The 17,266-nt window shown below is 37.0% G+C and overlaps 1 long non-coding RNA gene across 1 annotated transcript in view; it reads left to right on the forward strand.

The window, feature by feature from the left end:
- LOC125692798 (uncharacterized) overlaps positions 1-10,659 on the forward strand; it is a 53,520-nt gene extending 42,861 nt beyond the window's left edge. Inside the window, exons 2-3 of the long non-coding RNA XR_007376848.1 lie at positions 8,796-8,856; positions 9,540-10,659. This is a non-coding gene — a long non-coding RNA (uncharacterized LOC125692798). The remainder of the gene's footprint in view (positions 1-8,795; positions 8,857-9,539) is intronic.
- Positions 10,660-17,266: the final 6,607 nt, after the last annotated feature.

Consider the following 17,266-nt stretch of genomic DNA (forward strand, 5'->3'; position numbering starts at 1 on the left):
TTAATATCTCTGTCAAAAAGGTGCCAGTAGTTCATACATCTTTATACATTCATTGCATTTTCTAGGGTAGACAAAACATTGATTTTTCTAGTTGGATTAAGATAGAAAATAAAATAACTATGAAAAATCACAAACTTCTATCTTTCTTTGGAAACCAACAAACTGTGTCAACAACAAAGAGAACCCTTTTTTTCAGGGCACATAATAACAAAAATATTTGAGTTAGCTCATACAATTTTTAGTCTTAATGTTTCAGACCAATATTTGTCTAACAGGTTTATGGCTTATTCTGATTTTAGCAATGCCAGTGGGGCTAGTTATGGTGTAAATTATTACTCAGTGTGAGTAAGGAGATCAGAATTAAGTCCAGATACAGTCAGAAGGAAAGAGTTTTGTCTGATTTGTCTGTGATAGATCTGCCCTGCTGCTAACTCACTGGTCTTTCATTTAGGCTCTTTTTAGAGACTTTTGTTAAGACTTCCAAGGAGTCCTGGGAGGACAATTGAGATTTTTATGTTGCTTGTTTGTTTCAGAAGCAAAGGGAAACAATCAAGTTGTTGTTTTTCTGGCAGTGTTGATTTATTTTATGTTCATCCTGCAAATATTTTCTGAAATTTACCAATAAAATTTAAAAAAAGCTAAAAAAAATAAAAAAAAAGTTGAGCTTTGAGGGGGAACTTTCAGGTTAGTCTGCAGATAAGGATTTCCCAAGTGTACAACAAGATAATGATCATACGTAACTCTCCTTGCTGTAACAGCATCTGTTTTCTAGGACAATGTGTTTCCATCTGAGAATGTCCCTGTTCAGAAAGGATTAGTAACTTCAGCAATTATGTTTTGTTTGTTTGTTTGTTTGTTTTTGTAATATGCTACAAAAATGAAGCAAACCATCTTAGGCTATGAAGTCGGTGATCCATTTGCTGGCCTCAGTGGTGCAAAATGACTTACCAGGGCATCTCAAGGCTTCCCCTGGGAAGACCTGAGGCTCCAGCAGCCCTGGCCAAGGCTCCTTTTGTAGCTGGCTGAGCCTCTGAGTTAGCACCTGGACCCAGCCTCTCCAGCAGGTTGGGCCTACCCAACCCCACCCTTTGCCAGAGGAAGCCCCTGTTCTGGCTACAGGAATAGTTCTGTCTTGATAAGAACTGTCTCTTACTCTCCCCCATTTTAGTGATTGTAGTAAGCTGCTGCAGCAAACCAGGGGATCTGCATGTGTGCTCTAAGATGGCCGAAAGAATTTATAGCCTTTGCAGTCAGTGGTACTAAGTTTGCTCAGGATCATGCCCTTAGTTAGCGTCCTGCAGCAAAAAGGCCTGGAGTTTAGCAAGGAAACTCTCTCAGGGATTTATAGTATTGATGACTGTAACCAAGCCTGGCAGCCCTTGGATCTTACAGCTCTCTCTGGGCCTAATCAAAGGCCATTGACGTAAACTAAAACATTTGACTTCAGAGAGCTGTGGATCAAACTCTGCGTCTACACTGACTGAATTTGCCCTCCCCTCAGACACAACCTCACTTTAAATTCTTTTCTTCTGACAGGCTTGCAGCCTCATTCCTCTCTCTTAAGCTGGGAGGGCATTTCACTGCTCTCTATGAAGCCCAGAAGTGACTTTTCCCTTCTCACAGTGCAATTTCACATCATACCTGATTCAGAGCAACTGCTGGCTGACACTGAAGTTTCCATCCATGTTTACCTTACATCAAGTTCAGACACCATATGATTTTGGCAGGATAATTATGTATAAAATTAACTCAATTCAACATATTCTGTCCTTCTTCTTGGGAAGGTACCACTCCTTGCAGCAGTTTTCCATGTTTGCTGTGGATTCAGTAGGTGTGACTCTATGTCCCAGAAGTCTCCAGTTCACCCAGGGGTATTATATAAAAGTGAAGGTAATTTGGATTTAGGTAGAGAACCCAGACAGAGAAGGCATTAACACTTTTGTATCGTTTTTCGTTTGAATTCTTATTACTAGCATACATGACCTGGTCCTGAAGTATTAATCCAGATACTGATCCAGAGATAATTGTTATAATGGATATTAAAGTGTGAATACAATAGTTAATATATGTTATGCTTACTGTGATTCCTCTCTTTATTTTCATTTTCTCTTAGCTCAGTTACCTGTCAGTCAACCTTTGCCATCTTGTTGAAAGGAAATTGTTCTTAATTTTCAGCCAAGTATTCCTGGACCAACTTAGATATAATGTCATAGCAAACAGGGATATGTCTCAAGCTTTTTTTCTTCTGTCTTCTCAGACTATGGTGTCTCCTTTCAAGTCTAGGGGTTAAATCTTTGTTAGGAAGCTGTCTTTTACCACATTCTTTTACCCAGATATTAATGCATATTTTTTTCTTCAGATAAACTTGTTTTAATATCATCTAATTTAAATGGTGTTATCTACTTGCTTACTACTCTCATTTCAAAGTACACCCTTGATCCATGCTATATTTTGAAAATAAAAACTCCTATAAGGACCATAATATCTATTATTAACTTCCAACTTCCAGCACTTTCAACATTTCGTCATGACACTATTGATAATTTAAGCAAATGTCCTCAGTTTCCCTTGACACTGTAATGAGTAATTCACTATGTGTTATCTCTTCTCCATGGTTTGAAATTAAAAGCTTTATCTCCATCTATAAGATGTGCAACATTTCTTTCTGACAGATACAGTTCATATATTCAAGCTACCCTACTGTTTCAGAGCTCAGATTTTTGAATCTCATGAGTTTGGAAGCAGACTTGCATATGAAAATTCCTAGTAATTGTACCCTTTACTGATACTCATCAACAAAGGTAGTATTCTTTATTTTTCATAGTCTAATTTACTGTTTCAATTTCTGCAATTGGAAATTGTTCGAACTTGTTGCAAAATTGCTCAAAAAAGTATGTTACAGAACAAAATTTACAACAGTCAATTTTTGATGCTGTGATGAAGTAGTTTCCTTTATACGGCTCACAAGTATTCCTACTGAAAAATACTTGAAATTCTGCTTTCTCTCAGTGAAATATTTTATACTTCCTGGATAGATTACAACTGATCATATTTGATCTACATCAGAGCAAACAAGCAAACACTAGAAATCTCAATCCTATAGGTATTATCAGTAAGCAAAGAGCTGCTAATGCCTTTGTGAGAAGATTCACAGTGAGAAAGAACTGCAGCTTCTAAAATCACCATGAATCAAGGTTTTTTATTTGTCATGTATTTTTCACTTTTGCCTTCTATTTCAACTGTAGACAGGGCGAGTCTTCTAACTTTCATAGGAGATGCTAGAAGTTTAGACTGTATTATTCTTATTCAAGTAAATGGAAAAATATATTGGAATGTTTTTCTGGTTAATTGGTTGGAAGGAGATGAGGTCCTTGCCACTCAGTTCCTCTGGAAAATTGCCGCTATGTGAATTTTGTGCGCTTATGGCTGTGAAATTGTCAAGTTGATGGTAGAAATATGTAACACGAAGTGAGAATAGGCACCAACTCTACATGACAGCAGCACTTTTCATCATTCTTCCTTGAGAGTTAGTTATTCCTTTGTCTTTAGAAAGGAAATCTGCTATAAGAGTTTTCTAGCAATATGCTGTTTATAAATTGCATTGGGTTGATTTAGAAGATTGGAGAGTCTCCAGCTGGAGCATAAAGGTGGTGGAGATAGGAAAAAGATTTCCTTCATTATCTTTATGTGGCTGCTTCTGGAAATTGATATATCAAAATATTAATCCCCTTGCTTTCCTCTCTCACCTATGACCTCCACAAAGGAAAAAGTCTATCAGTGAACTAAGACTAGAAGAAACTGGATGAAAAATATATACTTTGCAGAGGGTTTTCTGTGTCATTTTTCTCTTCCATTGCAATGCTCAGCAACTCTGCCTATAAGGGAGAAATTACAGGGGTAGCTTTTTACAGAAGTGGAAGTCCCCTAGAGACTTATCATTTGTCTGTATCATTCCTGAATTAAACTATGTGTAATTGGCTTCAGACACAAGTACAATGGGTTCAGCAGCAATCTCACCATTTGGCTGCAGACTAGGATTAGAAGGTTTCCCTCTACTGACCTTTTGTCCCTGGCTACCTGTCAAATCCCTAGCCTTTCTCTCTTCACTTTTCCCTTTCGATGTCTTTCCTTCTCAGAAACTGAGATGTATACAAGTGAATCTGGGCTGCTGGAGAGAAGCAAAAAAAGGTGGAGGAACCCTGTGTTTTTCAGAAAAAAAATGTGTGTGGAAGGAAATAGAAGAAAGTACTGCATGTTTGAAGGGACATGAGGAAGATCTGCCTTTAATAATATGAAAATAGAAGACATATCTGTATAGTCTCCAAAGTCCCTATGCTTTCCAAGGGCTCCTTTAACCACTGTGACGCAGTTTGGGTACGTGCATACACTGATCTTTCAGTAAAGTAGCACCTCAGATATTCCAGTGGTCCTACAGTGCCTGGCTGAGCTTGTCTTCATCACTAAAGAAAAGCTTGATCTGAAGGACCCTACATCATGTGCAGAATAAGCTAATACATGCAGTCTTATGAAAACCCACGCACTTGTATCCCAGTATAGGAACTTCTATATCTTATAGACCTGCACTGGGAAACTTGTAACCTACTTTCAGTTTTATATTCTGCAAAATACAGCACAAAAAATCTCAGGTCAGAATAAAGCATATCCAGTAGGTTACACTGAGTCTCGTAACAGCTACTTTAACACTTTGTTTTTGCAAATCTTTGAAAGGCTTTTTATGACCTCAAAGCAAGGCAGGAAATTCAAAAGCCACAGTGTTGCTGCAGTGAGGATTTTCTACCTTCCTATCAGTTCTGATTACATGGTGTCTCAAAACAGGTGCTTTCCTTCTCAGAAGCCATGTAAGTTGCGAAAGACCTGGAAAATAAGTGTACCAGGCAGCTGCTTCTGTTGTTGAAAACTCACAGATTCACTTAGAGTAATTTCCACTTGATTCTGTCTATGCTCTGCTGGAAGAAAAGCTAGGGAAAGGCGCTGTCTTGCATGCTAAAATCTTTTCTGTATCTTATTTACACTGATATGAAATTATTATGAAACACTTGTCTTTGTCAGAAACAAAAATTTAAATTAGATTTGAAAGTTGCCTTGATTTTTAACATTTTTATCCGAAGGAATTCTTAGGTCTCAATTTGGGAGTGCAAATTTCACTCTTAAGTGCAGCTGAGTGCACATTATAAGCTTTCCCAGGATACTTTGCTCTTCCTACCTGCTTCCACTGGGTCTTTTGAATCCAAGTATCACATTCATAGCTTCTAAAAATCCTTCCTTTGGACTTTTGGTTTAATTCTTTTTTTTTTCTTTAGTATATTAAAAGTTTGATTATTTTTTTAAATTGTATCAGTGTGTAGGACCAGTGAACAAAAAGCCCTATCAATTTACGTTTGCAATTTAATTGTAAGATAGTTGTTCTCAAAGCTGCTTTAAACGTTTTCCCTTCAGCTGTGGAAAGCTATGGAAAGCTATGGAAAAATGACTACTGGATTACTGTTCTCTTATCCAAAATGAAATATTCCCTAAAGAAATATTGTCTCGTGTTCAGAACACTGCATTTTATCATCTTGAGAGACAGACACCCAGTCTGTCTTCCAGCTTTTATTCTGAAAAGATGAGCTTTACGACTTAGTCACGGGGCTGGACTTCCTATTGTCCTAAACCCTACTCAGTCATTTACGTGAGTGCAATATGGATGCAGAGTGCTACCATACCAGAATGGTTGTACCGTATTGGTCTGAATGTAAGGTGAGTTTATAAAAGACCAAAGCAGGGGATGGTAGTGGAAACATTCTACTTCTTGTGTGTCTAGATTGAAACCATCTCCTGTATTCCACACTTCCTCTGTTACGCTCAGCAATGCCTAATTTAGGCAGAAGATATGAAAATAAAACTGCATCTTGCTCTCAAAAGGTTGCTGAAAATTCTTTACTGGGGATCAAGCTGCCAGGCAATCCATCAGCAAGGCAGGTAGGCTGTGGGATTCCTGTAGGGCAGATCCCCTTTGGGAAGAGTGGCAGGGGAGCAATGCCTAATATTTACTTTCTGTAGTAGAAATAATCATTTAATTTCACTACTTTTCTGTCGTTTCTATTATGAGCATTTCCAGTACTAGGGGGATGGGCAGTACATGGTAGGTTGCAGCTTTTAAGGGAAAATGTGGCCCCTAGTTTCTAGATCTGTGAGTGCAATAAATCATTTTATTCTATTTCTTAAAGACTTGCTCACTAAAGGTTTTTAAAGAAGGCAATGTTGTGTCTATAGCAGAATAAAGCAAGCATAATCTTTAGTGAACTGTTAAGGTGTTACATTTAAGACGAAAATATAAACATCTCAGTCATGCTGTCTTTCAGTGAAATGGAGTAAATAATCTTTTACTCTATGAATGAATGAAGATTGCTGTAGCTTTCCTTTGTTTTTCTATCTTGCCTAAATCTGTAGTATCCCATGCTAAAACAAGTTATACGTACTCTTTTTTTTTTTTTTCCTTATGGATTTAATTAAAAAAAAGATTCAAGAAACTGTTCTCTACAGACCTCTAAGTTTAATGCTGATGTTACTCTTTTATATGGTTCATTCAAGATAAAAATGCATTTAAAAAGTTTTATGTGTTGCAGATATTGGCAAAACATAATTCTAAAATATCAACAATCTTGAATTCGTGAGAAAGTAACATTCTAATATGATATTGTTTTAATCATTTAGAGTTTAATTATTAAAGAACAAAGTATTAAGGAAAACTCTTGAACACCAACCTTATTTTGTCTCCCACTACACTTTGAAAAAAAGATTTCTAAATAAGTGACCATTGCCAACCTGAGCCAGAGGGCAGCATTCACCACGTTATGGTACGCTGCAACTGATGAATCTCAGCTACGGCTTAACTCCTCTTTCTCTGTATGGTACCAATAAATGTATTGAAAAATGAATTGCCTCATATGGCCTAATGCAGAATCGTTAAGTGTGTAAATGACATTGCCATTAGTATTCAGTTATAAATACATTTGAATTTTAAACTGAACATATGCTACTTCTCTGCTTGAAACCAGCAACTTTTGCTTTCAGAAATCATGCTGCAGATCCAGACAAGCAATAATAATAATACTTAGCATTGAGAATGTCAAAGCTCAGAAAGGCAACAGTATCAATATCTCAATTTGATCCATTAGATACACATATTAAATAAGTTTCTTCGGTCCACACAGTGATCAAAACTGATACAAAAGTAAACTCCTGTGTCTTAGCTGTGAAGGTGATTTAGTGTCTTACTTAGTACCTTGAATATTAATTCCAAAATAGGATTATTTTTTTCATGGGTTTGTTTTTTTTTTTTTCCTACAAAGCTGTTATTCTCTTTTTCCCTCCTTTGATTATATTTGAGATCATCTGTCTCAGATTAGAATCAAGTTCTTGTAGCCAATTTAGGCTAGAGAATTTCTTGAGCATTCATTTATTAGTAACTCCACTTCTGTGGTCCATTCCCTCATGTCCCTCTCTTAGTGATTTTTTCTAATAAAATATTTTTCATCAGATCAGAAATGTTGGAAAGAATTGAAAGCATTTCTTGGTTCCCAGACACATTCGAAGTACCTTATTATTTATTAATTGTTATTATTATTTAAGACGGAACCACAAATAAGATAAACACATTTAAAAATAATAAAAATGAGTAATGAAACACTTGTCTGCTTCATTTGGCAAAGAATAAGTCTGAGGCTATTATCAAATACCAGGCATGAGTGGAAGAGAAAGTGAGAGAGAAGGAGGCAAATTTAATTATTATGTAGGGGTGGGGATGCTGTGCAACAATGGGTTTAGCCACAAAGTCAAATCCTGGAGTGTAACTATGCTGACTCCAGGGGAAATTTTCTTATCTGCTTTACCTGGTAGAATCTAGTGCTTGCTGAGCTGATTTTGAGAGAACGCCTTCAGGTTTGAAAGAGGATTTCTGAAATGAAAACATGACCAGAAGTTCACAGATTATGATGTTGAGAGAGGTTTCACTGTGTTTTATTTCACAAAAAACAGCTAAAATTACTTTGAACCTATTTGCAGCTCACTGTTGACCATCACTTTGAAATTTAAGAAAAAACAATCATATTTCATGATTTTTTTCTAACTCACACGTTAAACAATAGGGTCCCATGGGAAAGTGAGCCTGCTGCCTTTAAAGGAGCACATGCCACTTCAAGAAATAAAGCATGAAAGGAAGCAGTGGTGTGCAAATCAAAATAAACCGTTTACCTTTATCACTGACTATGTGCTTGGGGAAGAACAGACCATAGAGGAAGAACTGAGACCTTTCTTCAGTTTCTGAAGACAGCCACTTTCCCTCTAGATGAGAAAGAAATTCAGTTTTAATGATGGTAGCTGTAGCCTTCCACTGAATGACCTTAATTTTCGTGATCAATATAGGCAGGTGGCAACAATGCTTTCTCCAAGTAACTAATTGCTCAAGATTAAGAATCGATTGCTTTGTTTTATTAACTCTCTTCACTGCTGCTTGGGATTCTTCGCTTCCTCTCAGCTAACGGAATGAGTTCCTGGATTGGTCAGCTGTTTTTTCCTTCCTCCATCTCACCCTTAAGGTTCACTGGCCAAGGAAAAGGTCCACCCACATCATTCTCTTTGCCCAACAGACTTAAATTGATTTCTGGTTAGCAATATGATTGAGTTTACCTTGGTATTTTTTAGGGATTGTTTTTGTTTGGTTAGTTTCTAATGCTTGTGTTTTCAATCCACTGTCACCTTGCACTCATTTGGTTTTGGTTTTATTCATCCTACAGGTGGCTGCACCCAAAGGACATAACTTCACCTGAAGCTGTAAGCAATGAGACCTAAGCTTAGGTAAGAGAATCTGAAAAGAAACCGGGATTCTACTGTGGGAGAGTTAAATTGGACTTTTTATTATTTTCTTTTATTCTTTTCTTAGAGCATTTATGATCAAGTTGAGATTAAGTTAGGCCCTTCTAAGCTCCACATATGTATTTATCCACTAAATTAACTTGAATTATTTCTATTTTTGGCAATTTTCACTGCTGGTAATTAATGCAATGCCTACTGTAAGTTCTCTGAGCCTGCAAGTTAGCCCAGGACACAGGCTCAGATCCCAACACTGCAGTGTGACATGCCGCCACTTAAGCACTTGATTATATGTATGGTGACAAGGACCCACATTGTGCCCTTTGTAAAAGTTTCAAGGAAACGTGAAATCCCACTGACTTGGCTGCCAATGGAACTTTGCCAGGTGGTGGGATGCATGAGGCAAGTGAGAGGGGTGGCTCCTAGTGCTGCTTGTGCACTATGAGTAGCAATTAAACACGCTGCTTTTGAGAGATAGGTCAGTAAGTTTGGTGTTAAGGAGCTGAAAAGAGTGCTGTCTGGGGCTGAAAAGCTCTGCAGAGGTTCCTAATTAACCTTTTTCTGTGCTCCCCAACCTACTTGGATGATTGTACTTACCTGGGTACTGTGCTAATTTTGCAAGTAGTTATTCTTTCCTCTGGCATGTTTATTCTGTATTCACCTCTCAGGCAGCATGGATGCAACTGAGTAACAATGAAGCTGCAGGGATTTTTCAGCATGAATGAAATAATCTCTCCTGGTGTTCCATCAGTGGTCTTATTAAATAACTTTGATTTAAATACTGGTTTAGTGGTAAATGCAGGCAAATATTATAATGAAATTGAGCCTTACACATAAATGCATACTGCGCTCATTTTGTGTGTCATGTGATGTCTGCACTCAACTGTAGTTTTGTAGTAATGAAGAGCAATCTGAGTCACTGGACAGGGACAACTGCACAGCAAGTGAGTTTAGGTGTAAATGTAGGCCTTGAATTCTTTCTGAAGAGGTTTTACAGTTTTGTGTAAGCTACATTAGTACTCTCTTTAGATTGCTTATTAATAGCATCTTGCTGTAATTTCATTTTCAATATATTTGAGTTTTCTTGTGTTAATAGAAGAAAAAGTGTCTTTACATAAGTTTATGTAGATGCTCAAAGAATATGTATTAATTGAGTGCCAAGAAAGTAAATATTACAGCTGAAAACGAATTTGTAAAATTTTCAGTGTAGTTGACAATTGGTATTGTATATAACCATTGCTTAGGAGGTCGAGGCAATGTGATTTGTACTTCTTTTGTCTCTGCTATAAAATTTGGAGGAATAATAGCAATGTGTCTGATGGAATATCTATAGTGAAGTCATGCTACAAGCTATGTAAGGCAGTAAGAGACACATGTCAATTTAAAATAGAATAGTGAGTAATCACTTAGCTTACTTCTTTCCAAGATTGTATGGATATGTAATGAAGATTCATCTTTTTGAAACAACTATTTGTCTTCAGGAAAATGTGTCTCTTATGTGCTTAAAGAGAGATTTACTCTGTAATGCATGAAAGCTAGATGCACAAATGAAATATTTGTTTAGAAACTCTTATGGTAATTGCAGAGATTCTACCTAATACTTTTAAAAGGAGTAAATATGACAAAGATTTTACACAGGTGATGGTTTAAAGGACACATAACATAGGCTCCAACTGCGTTTGTAATAGTTCCGTTCTGTATGTGAAATATGTTCTCTACTTAAGAAAAGAATGAGAATATGAAATATGTTGTGTCTCAGTGATTCTTTGGATTTTCATTCTGTTGATCAGAGTGGAGAAAGTCTTTTCATCCACCAGCTCTTTTCTTTTTTCTTTTTTTTTTTTTTTCTTTTTTTTTTCAAATTCCCAGACTCGATACTTTGCATACTACGTGGGGAGGCTGTATACGATTGTATCTTGCTAGTGGAATAAAATATTATAATCCCATTGCATTGTCAGTGAGGTAAAGTACATGATAACTTATTGTTTTAGTTTATCAGCAGGGTGGCCTAGTACACTGAATTCCCTTCTTCTGGTTTTGGCTCATATTCTGATTCCTGAGAGACACAACAAAGGAAAATCATAATAGCAGCAGTCTTTTTCTTTTTTTTAATCTTAACATGAATATTGTAACACTGGAGTTGCTCGAGGGAAAGGACAGTGGTTCTGTGTATCTCCTGAGCAGCACTGGCATTACATACTGTAGCCTAATTCTGTAGTGAAAGTTTGATCTTGTGTGGTGATAATTGTGAAAGTAGTAAAAACACATTTGATAGTCATTCACCTATAATTTAGTTGTAATTGTTACCATACTTAAAGATCTCCCTAACTCAAGTCTACTCTGGGTACATAACTACCATAACTTTTAGTATTTTAGCTCTTGGAATGTGCCGTTCTGGACAACTCCTGTCAATTATTGTAAACATTTCCACAAAAGGGCAAAGGGTTCTGGATCTAATCTACAACATATTATTCTTCAGTCCAAGAAGAGCAGCCAAACCACCATGAGACTGAGTATTTTTTCAGAAATAAGTCATAGGCTTCTTCTGAACTTCCTGTATCTGGTAGGACTGCAATTGTCTCCTCTTTTGGCTTGGACAATCAGAAAGCAAACCCAAAGCATCAACTTCATTTTATACTGCTCTGTATGGAAACACTTCCCTGCTACCAGTTAGGGGTTTAGCTCAGGTCATAGTGGTTAATTTTTGATGGAACCCCTTGTTAACACATCCACAGTACTTAACTAATAATAAGGAAATATGCAAGATGACTGTCTGTTCTCAGTGCCCTCTTTTTCCCTCAGCTGCTGTGAAAGAAAAAATGTGAATTTTATAGGTAAGAAATGTATTCCCTCAGCTCTTTCTTGCACCTCTGAGGCAGAGGACTGAACAAATCATTGTGCAAAACCTTGCTGAGACATGCTCAAGAGGGCACAAGTACCCACACTAGAATCTCAGTCTAGGGCCCAGAATCTTTACTAGCAACTCAGGTTAAAAACCCTAAAGTTTGTGGTGGTTACAATCTCGAGATCTCATCCCTCGGAGCACTTGCCTTAAACATCATAGTGGTGTCCTTCAGCGTTCACAGCACCAGCTGCTCCTCCATCCCAACCTCCCTCCCCCCCCCCCTTCCCCCCCTCACCTAGAAGAAGCAGTGTAGTGGGCCTGCTTCTGGGAAAGGCTTTAAAGATCAGCCTCACTGCAGTCCTGAAGTGGTGGGGGGATCCTGTGCCATTCTGAGGCCACTGAGCAGCAGCAAAACTATATTCCTGAGTCTATAATAGATGCAAATTGTGCAGATGAAGGAGAGGAAGCTCTAACAGCCGTTGAATGCAATCTGTGAAAACTACTGTTTCATTTATAGTGATGCTACCTAAGCATTTGCACTTAAAAGGAACAATAAAGAGGTGTCAGAACAATCTCAAGGCTGCAGAATTTAAACTGCAGCAAAGACATTTTGAGCCGTATGAAATGTTGCCTGCATCTGCTTTTTTCTGTTAGTTTTTGTTTTTACTGAAGACTGTTCTAGTTCTCCTTGTTTTATGACACTGAATGGTTCACTTGCCTTCAAAGACCCAAGATGCAAAGAAGTCGGGAAACAAATTAAGACCAAACTGCAGTAACTGGTGAAAACTGCACAAAGTATGTCACAGCTCTTCTTTCTCTATTTAGTTTTGAAGTAGTTCTGCAATACGACTTTAGATGGTTGATTCATGAACTTGCCAGCCAACCTCTAGCAGATAGCTGTAGAGTTACTGTAATGTTTCAGTGTTTATCTTGCTTAAGGGACAAAGGGCCAATCCTCAGATGATGGAGTCTTTGTAGGTATGCGCATACGATTCTGAGGATCTGAGCCGCTGTGGATCTGAGCTGCTGTTGCTCTTTAATCTTCTGATTTGGAGATAAGAATTTGGCATGTGAGACACTGCAAACTGAAAGAAAAAAAATTGCAAAAGAAATACCTAATGGCTGTCAAACAACAAAAAGTTACTGATTAACAAAGAATACAGGGTTTACAATTAGTGCCCTGTTAAAAGCACAAAAAGCTGTGATTGTGAGTCTGATTATCTATGTTACCACTTAACAGCTGCAAATGTGAAAGCAGTGTGCGTCAAGGAAACAAGTATTCTGTGATATCACAACAGGTGTTTTAGGTGCACTAATTTTACTAAGAAAGAGCAGATAACTTTTGAGAAGGGATAGTCTAAAAGGAGATAGTTTGTTCCTATTGATACTTTCCTTATTTTTGAAGTAGTAGAACTATATGAACGTTAGAGTAAGATTGGCTTTGTAGCTACAGCAGAATAAAATGCATTATAGCATTGGCTGTCATTTGGAATGTTTGAGAGACTTCATAGGGGATACTGTTACCTGATTTTTATTAATATAATTCATTTGAATACCATTAGTGTTCAGAGGACCTTATTGAGACTCATTCATAGTAATCTAGCTGTGTACCAAAGATCTCACAGTTTAAATAGACAAGATAAGCAAATGGCAGGTAAATGTCCCTTAGCTGAAGACAATTCTGGCTGCCTAACTCCTTGTCCTGTATTAGTTTCGTTACCCTCTTCACTAAAATGAGAGTGTGCTGTTCTCATCTTTCAGAAAATTACAGCATAATTAATGATAGTAAAATGCTTTAAGAGCCTTCTTACTGATATATCAGAAGTTCAAAGCGGTAGAATTTTTCATATAATATGGATTTGAACTGCATAAGTCTTTTGAATTGGTAACTTTTAGTAAGAAATGTATTTCCCAGGGAGATGGAGCAAAAGTATTTGTTTTAATAGTTCTCTCTGCGTGTGTCTGTACATGTGAGCGAACAAGAGATCATGCAGGGCAAAACATACCATAAATGCTGTAAAGTCTCATACAATTGTGTCAAGCAGTAAACCCAAATGAACTTGCAAAGTCATGCACTAGCTCAATTTTGGAAAGGAAAAGCTGGCTTTGAAGCCAACTAAATCAATCCCCAGTTCAAATTAAATTTGGAGTATCCTGTGAAGCTCCAATACACAGCTCCAATAACAATCAGCACTTAAGGTGCAGGCAAATAATGTTTCATTTAAAAGAAATTGAATGAAGATTACTGATAGAGAAAGTTTTTGGTGCTGTTTTGTCATTAAAGTCAAATTGTAGCATTATTGCCTTAATCCCATATGTCTCAATCATCTCCTACTCCTTCTGTCTCTTTAATGCATAAAAAGCCCCTTGCATGGTTGGTCTTGTGTCTTCATCTCATTAAAGTCTTGCCATGCAAATGTATCATAAGTGTTGCCTGAAGACTCCTGTCTCATGCAAAATTTAGTTTAAACTCTACTGGCATCAAATAATTTGTTATGCACAAACCTTCTGTTTGGTTTGCTGACATTCCTTCTTAGTTGGCTCTCATGGTGATTCATTATCTTGTGATATAGATTTCCAAGTATCATCTTTGTATTGATTTTTATATCTTTAATAACCACTCCACAGAAGATGGCTCCACTTGGTGTCATTGATCGCATCAAAAATTCAAGGCTTACAGAAATACTAGAGGGCTAATTGGTAGCAGAACATTTCAGACTTAATCTTAATGCAGTCTTAATCTTCTGCGCTAACCTTACTTGAAGATTTCCTTACTGAGGCTAAAGGGGAACTAGTGAATAACTGGAAATTACCTGGTGAGAGCAGGTAAGACCATGAAGACTGTAAATGTGGAAAACAGAGATAACAAAGATCAGGTTTTTTTTTTTGTCTCTTTCACTCTACCCGAGTATCTTCCTAAAAGAAAAAGCAGTACATAATTTTCCTAGCTGTGCGATAAATGCAGGTTACATTGCTTATTGTGCAGCAGGCCAAATGTGATTGTGTTTCTGACTTCCATTAAATAAAACAATTGTCTGACAAGTTCAAAACTATGCTGTAGGTTTCAGTCTTTTTCAAAGAGCAGTGGTAAAAGATAGGCAACTTTCGTCTTTAATTTCTGTGTTAAAAGGTCTGTATATGAACACTTCTGACAGTCAGGTCTTGCCTAAGTGTGAATTTAGAGTATTTGTAAAGGTGAGCCAAAACAGCAATCTGGATGTCCTTAGTCTGTTTAATTTATTCTAATGTGTTGTTTGAGGCTTTTATCCTTTGTTACAGACTTTCAGCAATGTGATCTATCAGTGACAAGGAGGTGATATGAGTATCCATACTTTTTCATGACTGCATTCATGACACTTTTTCACTAAGTTATTATACAGGATTTCTGAATTATTCTAAAACTTCAAAAATCCAAAAATATACACTAAGACACTAGGGATGGTTTCCATAGAAAATCTGGTCATAGACAAAGGATGTGCAGAGACAGCAATATGTTAAAACTAGGAAAGATAATTTACCAAAAAACCACCAAAGTAAATTGTTAAAAAGCTGTTTTTATTTAAAAAAAAAAAAAAAAAAAAGAAAAAAAGAAAAAAAAAGTGTCTCCCAACAGCCACATGGTCTTTGGATTAAACATAGCAAGGCAGATTGTCCAGCTAGTATTAGGAGTATCAATCAGGGCTACTCAATCAATTCTTGCCAGTAAAAGGCACCAAGACAGCACCAAGTCTGCTAGTTCAGTCAGCGCTGCATGCCATCTGTGCGATGGGAACTGCCTAATATGCTTCCTAAAAGACAGGAACAGTTAAAAACATGGGATCTTCCATAGGAATGTGAGGTATATTACCTGTCTGGGACATTGGTGCCAATAGGAATAAGCTATATTCATAGACTAGGCTGGAATACTCTTAGTGACTTTTTGAAAAATCTCTGCTTATGTCTTTGTCCGTACAAAGTCTGTGTGGTAAGCAGACCTCCTTTGCACCAGACCTTATAAAATCTGTCTATTTATAACTTTTTTTTTAATGAACAACCTAAATTTAGAGCTTGACTATAAGAAACTCACGTTATTCTTACAAAGCCCAGTTGAAAACACATTACACAGTTAATGCATCCATATACCACTCCTGCCTTTATTATGTTTCTTTTGTCACTCACAGACTGATAGGAAATTGTCAACATCAACCAAATCTTCTCAAACAGAAATCTAACAGTCCTTTTCATTTCATTTTTACTGTGTTCATGACTATTACCTGACTGAGGAATGTATTCATGGAGTAAACCATGCAGTCAGGGAAAAGCTATTGCCTTATTTCCAAGGAGAAGGCCGGAAAACTAAAAGGTCAGGCTGTGCACTGCCTGTTCACAATGGTGAACAGTGACTCTCAGAAGTTTTATCCGGCCCTGCAGAGCAGTTCTGACGAATTTTAATTATGAATATATTCCTTAGCTATCAGCATAGCTGATGGGATTTATGGTTTGGCCTAGGCTCCAGAGGCAGGCTATTCAGTGAGGGACAATAGTAAATACAGAATGTAGTCTAAAACTACTGACTTCCAGTCTTGTATTTTCCTTTTTCTTTGTTTAGAAATGCTGTCATTTAATAACAATAATAATGAGATAAAAGGTGATACACATCCAGTGACATTTAGTGTGGAAATCATATACAAGATACATGCACTATCTATCAGTAACCAAACAGAAAGCTGCAACATACTGATTAAATTTAGATGGCTGAATACTTTTGTACCTGATTTCAAACATAACACAAGAAACATCTCCTCTTTGCCCCCTGCAGCAATGCAGTAGAAAAGGCTCTGAAAAGAAGTGTCAGAACAAACATGATCCAGATGTTTACCTCTGCCTTTCTGTCCTCTTAAGGCTTTTTTGTCTTTTTTTCTAGCTGTTTTCTTAATTTTCAAAGATGGAGAGAAAATGAACAAAAAAGCAAACAAGAGTAAAAACCAGAAGAGATGAGTTGTTCATTTTCATTTCTAGACAATTTTTTTTCATTCCATTCATTGTTTTGTTTACAAAATACTTCAAGTTTTGGAAGAAAAACTCCATGATCTCCTGAATCAGTTACGTGCTATGAGGAAAAGGGATAATTTCAAGTGAGCATTGGTCTTCAAACACATCTCTCACTTTGTCTACCTGCCAGTGTTCATAGTTCATGACTTGTAGCTGTGAGGCCTGGTGTGCTGCAGGACATAAGAGTAATTCCCATTGATTTCAATGGGTATTACATGCATCCTGCAGTGGGAGAGTAGGACCCTCAAGTTTCACTGAATAGCAAATAGTCATGTAAAATCCACAGGTCGTCTTCTTTCACTGCAGGATATGTTGAAGTCAATGGGAGCTTCTTGTTAGATGCTGTGAGGGGAAAAATGTATCCTTATTTGATAAATCTGTCCATTCAGCTGTTGCATTTAAATGATTGTTTTTTAAAGATCCCATTAATCTTGCTTTTTCTACACTTTTCTGTATTAGCTTCTGGCCTCCTTTCTTTGATTTTTATTTATTTATTTATTGTAAATAACCTCAAAGAAA

The sequence above is a fragment of the Lagopus muta genome, chromosome 5 (assembly GCF_023343835.1).
Source record: "Lagopus muta isolate bLagMut1 chromosome 5, bLagMut1 primary, whole genome shotgun sequence".
NCBI classification, from domain to species: Eukaryota; Metazoa; Chordata; class Aves; order Galliformes; family Phasianidae; genus Lagopus; species Lagopus muta.